Source organism: Acomys minous (genome assembly GCF_964271855.1).
Source record: "Acomys minous genome assembly, chromosome: 5".
Lineage (NCBI taxonomy): Eukaryota > Metazoa > Chordata > Mammalia > Rodentia > Muridae > Acomys > Acomys minous.
The window spans coordinates 83947406-83957395 of NC_140494.1; the positions used below are offsets into that span (position 1 = coordinate 83947406).

At 47.8% G+C, this 9990-nt stretch overlaps 1 pseudogene across 1 annotated transcript; it reads left to right on the plus strand.

Moving 5' to 3' along the window:
* Positions 1–6852: 6852 nt before the first annotated feature.
* Positions 6853–7193, plus strand: LOC311598690 (dolichyl-diphosphooligosaccharide--protein glycosyltransferase subunit TMEM258-like; annotated as a pseudogene). Its single transcript has one exon. The product of its transcript is annotated as a dolichyl-diphosphooligosaccharide--protein glycosyltransferase subunit TMEM258-like (transcript).
* The last annotated feature ends 2797 nt before the right edge of the window (positions 7194–9990 follow it).

Genomic DNA, 9990 nt, shown 5'->3' on the forward strand with positions numbered 1-9990 from the left:
TAAAGGGGAGGCCGCCAGGTGAGCGCGTCTTAAAGGGGAGGCCGGCCAGGTGTGCAGCGTGGAGGACTGAAACGTCAAAGGCTGCTTCAGGAGCAGGGAAAGGCAGAACGTAAGGTGTAATAGCTGCTCTGTTTCAAGTTCTTTTTGGCGATCAAAATACCTGGTGAGACCCCAGGACATTTATCCATTGATGCTTCTCGCCCACCTGCCCCAATCGCTTGCCATGCATACGTGGATCCATTCGTTCTTCCTCTCTTCTGCTCGCCCATGTAAGCATCCATCCGCCGCCCCCACTCATCCATCCATGCCTCTATCACCCCCTTCCACATACATACAAACATTCACATCAACATCCATCAACCCACCCATACATACACGTATCCACCCACCCAAGCGTCCATCCATGCACCGGTGAGGGCATCGGCATCTATGTAGCTTGTTCCCTCACCCACACACACCAGCATCAACAGGGCTTTGCCCTGTTTCTGTTCGTGACCCACTGCCCGCCACTAGATGGTCAGTAATGTTAGTCCCTCTCGCTCACACTATACATTTGTTTAATTATTATTGTGGTTATTTTCGAAACAAGGTTTCTCTGTGTAGCCCTGGCTATCCTGGACCGTGTCCTGTAAACCAAGCTGGCCTCGAATCCATTTGCTTCTGCCGTCTGCTGGGATTAAAGGCACCACCATGCTAGGCCTGTTTGCTGTTTTCTTTTTTTAATTAATTCTATAAGAAAGGTAAAATAAACAAGGATGTTCTGGAACTCATGCTGTTCAGACTGAGACTACAGTCAGGAGGCTTTTCTTTTCTTTCTTCTCCCCGCCCCCCTTTGGTTTTCCAGACAGGGTTTCTCTATGTAACAGCCCTGACTATCCAGGGACGCACTTTGTAGACCAAGCTGGCCATGAATTCACAGAGATCCGTCTGTCTCTGCCTCCTGGGTGCTGGGACTAAAGGCGTGTGCCATCACGCCCAGCTTGTTTCTTGTTTTCTAGCTCTATTTATTTTTTTAATAGCCTAGACTAGCCTTAAACTCAAGGTCATCTGTCTCTACCTTCCCATTGCTGGAATACCGTTTTTTGCGGAGTGTGGTGGGGAAAAAAACAAAAACAAAAAGAAAAAAAAAAAAAACTCCAAACCTCAGCGGAGCCTGCTGTGTGGTCTTCTGCTTTGGAAGAAACGATTCCTGAATGGCCGCCAGGGGGCGACACAAGCCCGCTTGGGCCCCATTGCCACCTCAGACCTTTATCAGGAGTCCAGATGATTCCGTCAGAGAGCAGCTATGAAAATCTGCGGGAACTGTCCTAAGGCAGAGGCAGGGCACCCAGGAGGATGCCGAGCACAGTCTAAGGCAGCACAGCCGGGTTATTAAGCCAGGAGTCTGTTCTAGTGTTTTACAGTCCTGGGGAGTGGACCGCATACCTAGGCGGGTGCCAGGCAAGCACAGTACCTACCACTGCTTACACTCCAAGCCCTTAAAATATTGTTGTTGGGAGCCTCCACGTATAGCACAGGCTCAGGCTAACTGTAAATTCCCAACTCTTCCACTTCACCTTCCTTAATAGCTGCACCATCTTTAGGCTTTCGGTAAATGTCTTCTTCCAAGAAGAAATCCTGCAGATAACGCCACATACACCTTTTTTTCAAAGACCCATCTAGCCCAGGTCCTTCCTATATAGGCAAGCCTTGAACTCCTGCCCAGGCCTCCCTACCTTCTAAGTGCCACGAAGACGTACGTACCCTACCACAGGCTGCTGGTGTGGTGCCATGGTGGGAACCCAGGGCTTTGTGTATGCTAGGCAAGAGTTCTCCCAGCGAGGCTCCAGCCTCATCTTCTGGATAGCCCTTTGAGAGAAATGGACAGTTGCTGGATTCTTCCATTGACAGATAGGGAGACTGCAGTTTAACTCCAAGAAGCTAAAGTCGTCCAACTGTTTATTAGTGGTATTATATAGCCCAAGACAGCCTGGAAAGCATAATCCTCCTGCCTCAGTGCTGGGGGAGTCACAGCAATGCACAATCATACCCAGGTTTGGTGCTGGGGGTAGAACCCAGGGTTTCTTACATGCTAGGCACATGCTCTACCTCTGAGCTCCAGCCAGCCCTAAACTTTTAGGTTGTCTCTGCTCACAAGAGAGGGACCCTTCCTGATCATCAGCTGGTGGAGGGCAGCTGGGCTCACCTTACCGTTACTAGAGGCAGATCTCTGGGGCTATACACACACACACACACACACACACACACACACACACACACACACCTCAAAAAATAAAACAAGCTATGGAACCAAGTTGGTGGCACAAGCTTTTAATCTCAGCATGGTGCTGACAGAGGCAGAGAGATCTCTACAGTGAGTTCCAGGCCAGCCAGGGCTACGTACTGTCACCCTGACTAAAAGCAAAACAAAACAAAAGGCAGGGTGGGTTTGGGGTTTGTGGGCATAGGGTTGGGGGATGCCTCCTGAGGAGGGAGGACGTCTGAAGTTGGCCTCAGGCCTCCCAGCTCGAAAGTGCAATGTACAAAACCAGCAACTGTCCCCTGGGGCCTGAGATGCACTCACACGGTGAGCGGGACCCAGAAGGCTGGGCCCAGCCGCCTGGAATCTGAAACTCAAGGCCTATTTAGCTAAAATATTCATGAGACCGAGAGCCTCAGGGGGCGCCTGAGAACAGACTCGCTCTGTCTTGTTTCAGCCAACCCAGCCCAGCCTGGCCTAGTCCAGCCCACTCTGGCTCAGTTGCCACCACCATCACCCAGAGATGGTGGCTGTGTCCCAAGTTGTCCTAAATACCTTGTCCTTGTCTCTCTGCGGCCCCCCCAAGCCCTGCCCAGCTTCTACTTATCAGCCTCTTTCCCCTTTCCTTATTCTTAAAAAAAAAAAAAAAAAGAAAACAAAAAACCCAAAAACAACTCTATCCAATCCCCTCTTATGCCTGTAGCTCCTACCCAGCACAGTCAGATTCCTGCTGGACAGAGTTGTAGTCCACAAGGGTCCTAGACTTCGTGACTTCACTTCCTGCCACTTACCCCTCATTGCAAAATTCGCACCATTTTGTTTTCTTTTCTTTTCTTCTTTTTTTTTTTTTCTTGAGACAGGGTTCCTTTGTATGGCCTTGGCTGTCCTGGACTCACTTTGTAGACCAGGCTGGCCTCGAACTCACAGTGATCCACTTGTCTCTGCCTCCCTGAGTGCTGGGATTACAGGTGTGTGCCAGCGCACCCAGCTTATCTTATTTTCGTTGTGTCATTCGTTCTCTGTGGAGAGGTCCCTTTGACTTTCCACTTTGTGTCCAGGGCAGGGCCCTCCTCTGGGCTTTCCTATGCCCAGCTGACCCCTTTTACAATTGGCTTGTAACAGTGAGTTTTATTGATTTTGTTTGTTTGTTTGGGTTGGGTTTTTTTGAGGCAGGGTTTCTCTGTGTAGCCCTGACCGTCTTGGAGCTCATTCTGTAGGCCAGGCTGGCCTTAAACTCATAGAGATCCACTTGCCTCTGCCCTCCTGAGTGCTGGGATTAGAGGTGTGCACCACCTCCCGGGTTGTTGATGTTCTTAAGATAGGGTCTCACGCACCCGAGACTGGCCTTGAACTCTTGATGTAGCCTGTTTCCACCTTCTGAGTACTGGAAAGACAACCTGCCACTCTATACTAGGACGGTGTAATTTAGTATCTATTTTAAAGCACTTACAATTTTTTCCATTTATTTACTTATTTATTTCTGTGGGTGTTAAGGAGGGCCACGGCACCTGAGCCAGGGTACAGCTGTGGCCATCAGAGGGCAGCTTGAAGGACCTGGTTCTCTCCTCCCACTAGGGAGGTCTCGGGATCAAGCCCTGGCCACTGGGCTTGGCTGCAAGCTCCTTTCTTTACCAATTGAGCCCACCTCCTTCGCTCCTATTTTAAGACTTTTTGTTTTGTTTTGTTTGTTTTTTGTTTTTCGAGTCCTGAACTCCCCTTTGTAGACCAGGCTGGCCTCCAACTCCGTTCCTCCTCACCCGCCCCACCCCCAATGCCATACGGGACTGAAGGACTTAAGTATATTTTTGTCCAAAATGGTGCCCCAGGAGGCTGGCAGTACAGTTTTGGAGAGGGTGAGGTCTTCACAGTCCCACTTCCTGGGGTTCAAGTCCCTGTTCCTCCCCATGCCCACTGACAGGGGAATTGCTTAATCTCCGAGTGCTTTCCCCACACTGGAAAGTTGTTATAAAGGCTTCATATAAAAACCTGTACCCCTCCTGACTCTGAGGCAGCTCTACGTGGCTCTATATGAGTCAGCTTTTATGACTGGAGACGTGGCTCAGAAATCAGGGCTTTTCCAGAGGACTTGGGCTCAATTCTGAACATCCACAGGTTGGCTTTCAACCATCTGTAATTCCAGTTCTGGGGTATCTGATGCCCTCACCTGGCTCCACAGGAAGGAAGCATGCACAGACAGACATTCAGACGACTGCTCATACACATAAGATAAAAAAATAATATTAACACCACTCCCAGTTTTCTTCCACTCTGAAAAGGAGCTATTAATTTATTTGTGTGTCTACCAAGTATGTGTGGGAGCCTGGGGAGGCCAGGGGAGCCTTGGATCCAAAGGAGCCAGAGTTATAGGCACTTGTAAGCCAACCCATGTGGGTGCTTGGAACCAAACCTGGGTCCTCTGCAGGAGTAGTAGTGTGGGAGGCACTGAGGTCTAGCCCATGCTAACTTTATATATTTTCACTATAGAGGATAATGCTTCTCCTGATGCCCAGACACAATGTGACCGAAACATAACTTAAAATACATGTTAAGTGGAAAGATCCGCAAACTAATTAATGAAAATGGCCTAATTCCTAATACCAGCTTGAGGCTGTGCTTGTATTTTTCCAGAAGATGAGTGAAGTCACAGATGGCTCCAGCTCCAATCCACCCAACCAGAGGAGCATCCCAGAGAGCACCAGACAAGTGAAGAGTCTGGAGATAGAGATGCCCTATCTAGAGGAGACATCCTATGGAACCCTGGTTTTTACATTTATTTTTTAGTTTATCTATACAGTGTTCTGCTTGTATGTACACCTGCAGGCCAGAAGAGGGCACCAGATCTCATAATAGCCACCATGTAGTTGCTGGGAATTGAACTCAGGTCCTTTAGAAGAGCAGCCGGTGCTCCTAACTTCTAAGCCATCTCTCCAGCCTGGAAGCCTGCTTTTTTTTTTTTTTTTTTTTTTTTTTTTTTTTTTTTGGTTTTTTGAGACAAGGTTTCTCTGTGTAGCCTTGGCTATCCTAGACTCGCTTTGTAGACCAGGCTGGCCTCGAACTCACAGCGATCCGCCTGCCTCTGCCTCCCGAGTGCTGGGATTAAAGGCGTGCGCCACCACGCCCGGCTGGAAGCCTGCTTTTAAAGGTTGAAGTCTGGCATTTCCAGACGATGGACTCAAGGCTACACAGAGAAACCTTGTCTTGAGAAACCAAAACAAACCAAAACAAAAATAAAAAGAACCCAACAACAATGGACTCCCTTTCTCATCAGGGTCCTCTCTTCCTCTGATCTGGGGGACTCTAGATCCCCTAAGGAGCCTCACCTAGCCCTTGGGAAAGATTACATGCCTGGGGCTGGAGAGATGATGGCTTAGCAGTTAAGAGCATTTGTTGCTCTTCCAAAGGTCCTGAGTTCAATTCCCAGCAACTACATGGTGGCTCACAACCATCTATAATGAGATCTGATGCCCTCTTCTGGTGTGCATGAAGACAGTGTAGTCATATACATAAAATAAATACATCTTTTAAAAAAATTAAAAAACAGCCATGTGGTGGTGGCGCACGCCTTTATTCCCAGCGTTTGGGAGGCAGAGGCAGGTGGGTCTCTGTGAGTTCAAGGCCAGCTGGATCTACAAGGGAAACACTGTCTAAAAACAACAACAACAACCAAAAAAAAAAAAAAACCCAAAAACAAAAAACAAAAAAACGATTACAGGCCTGACCCTTTCCTGATTTAAAAAAAAAAAAAATTAAAAATCCTGTTCATCAAGCACCTGGGGATTCCTGGAAATACTCAACCTATGCTAATAAGATGTTTTGGTGCTTTGGTGTCTTGGCTTTCTACCAATGACCTTTTAACTGTACCTGGAGATTCTCCTCCACCCATAGGATAATTAAGTACTGCTTTTTCTTCTTACGACAGGGCTGTTGTTACATGTAGATTAAGTGTCCTGGCACCCCTAGCTCCAGCTAGTCAAACTCACCCTCAAACTCCTCATGATTGTTTTCTGGGACAGAATCACTGCTGACACCCAGGGCCGTGACAGCAGAAATGCCTCGGCAGCCGCTGAAGCCCACTCCACGGCCCGTGACTCTCCAGACCTGCCTTCCAGCAGGTTTGGGCATCTACCCGAATCCTTAGCCATGCTTAGCACGGCAGCTTGGCAAAGGGCGTTAACACTTTTGGTGCCATCATGGGCTTTTGGAAACTCCTGAGTGTCCACTGCCATCTGGTTCCAGCAAATTCATTCTAAAGTAGCTAACTGCGATGGCCAGGACATTCTCCACAGTTGTGTGGAGAGCAGGGACTGACTCAGACATGAACTGTGGTGCCCCATATTTGACCACTTCCCTGTGGTGGGGAGGCCTGTGGTGGCACTCAGAGAAAGGATAAGCAGGCTACCAGGATGAGACTTCATAGGCTGTGACCATATGGTTGGGGAGGAGGTCCCCTTCTGTCACAGACCTAAGGGAGGGGAGTAGGGTGAAAGAGGGAGGGAGGGAGGAACAAGGGAAGGGATCACAATTGAGATGTAATTTGACTAAATTAAATAAATGAAATAACTAACTAACTGTCTTGCGGTGGCTGACCCCTGGTTTATCCTGTGCGGGGCAAAATGGAGCTTGAGGCCATGAGTAGGTGTACCACCTGGTGAAGCTGCCTGTCTTCCCACACCTGCCTGTGATGCTTCTGGCCATCGGCACGTTCTTTGCAGCCTGGTTCTTTGTTTACGAGGTCACCTCCACCACGGACACATGTGACATCTACAAAGAGCTCCTTTCTCCTTGGTGGCCTCACACTTCATGGGCTTTGGAGTCCTGTTCCTCCTGCTCTGGGTCGGCATCTATGTGTGAGTCCCCAAGGGTGCCCACCAGGAAGCTCACCAAGTCTCTGCTTTTGTAAATTAATTTTTTTTTAACCATTGCTACACGTGTCCTGCCTGCTGTTTACAATAAAGGCAGAAGTATGACAAAATAAATAAATGAAAAATAAAATAATAAAATAAAATAGCTAACTGTAACAGCCAATGGAAAACTCATCTCCATCTCCTCAGGTGAGACCAGCAGCCTTGCCTAGCACAGGGGCCTCATCCTAAGCAAGAAACCAGACCACCACAGGACGAGGAATGACAATATTCCAGGAGAAAACTTAAGCCAGTGACTTTGTTCTACACAATACTACTGGCCCCAAAAGGACGCTGTTACATTTACTGACTATATTACATGTTTGTTTGGATTTTTGTTTTTGTTTTTGTTTTCGAGACAGGGTCTCTGTGTAGTCTTGCCTGTCCTGGACAAACTTTGTAGACCAGGCCGGCCTCAAATTCACAGCGATCCACCTGCCTCTGTTTCCCAAGCACTAAGATTAAAGGCGTGCGCCGCCACCGCCCAACTGAGTTTCCATTCTTTAATGTAGTATGTGTAAGAAGAAGCAGAAGTCAAGTCCCCACACAATAAACCGCAGTTCAGTTTCCTGCCACCTGGATGCCCCACCAGGCCCTGTGACCTGCAAAGGCAGCTGCTGATCATTCTTTTGTTATTATTATTTATTTATTTTTGGGTTTTCTTTCCTTTTTTTTTTTCTTTTTTTTCTTTTTGGTTTTTCAAGACAGGGTTTCTCTGTGTAGCCTTGGCTGTCCTGGACTCACTTTGTAGACCAGGCTGGCCTCGAACTCACAGTGAGCCGCCTGCCTCTGCCTCTCGAGTGCTGGGATTAAAGGCGTGCGCCACCACCGCCCGGCCTCTTTTGATTTTGATTTTGATTTTGATTTCATGTGCATTGTGTTTTGACTGCACGTGTGTCTGCATGAGGATGGCAGATTCCCTGGAACTGGAGTTACAGACAGCTCTGAGTTGCCCTGTGGGTGCTGGGAATAGGACCCTGGTCCCTCTAGAAGAGCAGCCAGTGTTCTTAACCGCTGAGCTGTGTCTCCAGCCCCCACATTAATCATTTTTTTCTTCTTCTTTTTTTTTGCCTTTTGAGACAGGGTTTCTCTGTGTGGCCCTAGCTGTTCTGGAACTTACTCTGAAGGCCAGCCTGGCCTCGGAAGTCACAGAAATCCATCTGCTTCCATTATTAATTAATTAATTATTCATTTATTTTTATTTATTTATTTTTTTAAATATTTATTTATTATGTATACAGTACTCTTCCTGCAGGCCAGAAGAGGGCATCAGATCTCATTATCGATGGTTGTGAGCCACCTTGTGGTTGCTGGGAATTGAACTCAGGACCTCTGGAAGAGCAGGCAGCGCTCTTAACCTCTGAGCCATCTCTCCAGCCCCGTTATTCTTTTTTATTCTAGAACTTATTTTAGATCCTGTATGTCAATATTTCAAACTTCCACTGACCAAATAAAATTATTTTTGTTTACTGAGACAGGGTCTCATGTTCCCCAGCTAGCCTCAAACTCTCTATGTAGCCGAGGCTAGCCTTGAACTAGCCTCTTCCTTCTTTTACCTCCCAAGTGCTGGGATTATAGGTGTGTGTCATTAACCCTGGGTACAATTTTTTAAATTGGGCCTCACAGCTGGGCAGTGGTGGCACGTGCCTTTAATTCCAGCACTCTGAAGACAGAGGCAGGGGTAGGCAGATCTCTTAGTTCAAGGCCAATCTAGTCTACAGATGGAGTTCCAGAACAGCCAGGGTTACAAAAAGAAACCCTGTCTCAAAAAGACTATGGAAAAAAAAAAAAAAAAAAAAAAGAACAACAACAACAAAAAAGATGGGCCTCACTATGCAGCTCTGGCTTCCTGGAAATGACACTTCTTGTCTCAGCCTGCTCTCTGTTAGTTTTGAATATGTGAAGTGGTTTCACGTTGTAACTTTAGTACCTACCAACCAAGGGGCTTCATTGATTTTGTATGTGTGTGTGTAAGAATTTGTGCTTTTGTATAGAGCCTGGAGGTCAACTTAGGGTGTCCTCCAGTGTTGCTCTTCGCCTTCTTATTGCTTGTTTTTAGATTTTTAAGTTTTTGTTTTTGTTTTGTTTGTTTTGTTTTTGTTTTTGTTTTTTTGAGACAGGGTTTCTCTGTGTAACAGCTCCGGCTGTCCCGGAACTCGCTCTGTAGTCCAGGATGGCCTCAAATTCACGGAGATCCGCCTGCCTCTGCCTCCGAGTGCTGGGATTAAAGGCGTGCGCCACCATCGCCTGCTTCACTGCCTTTTGAAATTTTTGTTATTATTATTATTATTATTTGTTTGTTTCTCAAGACCAAAGTCTCAAATTCTTGCCTATCCGATGAATGAGCACATGACAACAAGTTTTCCTCAGCCCGCTGCTAGCTCACAGTCAGTGTTCAGTACCTGGGACAAAGAGCGACTTGCCAGGCAGTAGTGGCACACGCCTTTACAGAACAAACAAACCCGCCAGGCGTAGTGACGCACACCTTTGATCCCAGCACTCAGGAGGCAGAGGCAGGCGGATCGCTGTGAGTTCGAGGCCAGCCTGGTCTACAAAGTGAGTCCAGGGACAGCCCAAGGTTAGCACTGAGAGACCCTGTTTCGAAACAAACCAAAAAAACCCAAAAACCAAACAAACAATCCCTCTCCCCCCCCAAAAAATAAAAACAAAAGAACAACTGACAAGCAGATACAACCCACGACCTGTTCGCAGAGAGGAGTCCACAGCTGACTGGAAACTAGAAGGTGGCCGCCGGCCCCCCACCCCCACCCCGCCCCACTCGCGGCCCTGGCCACGCCCCTAAGGCTCGGGGCTGCCATTGGCTTGTGCGCTGGGGGCGGGGTCAGGCGG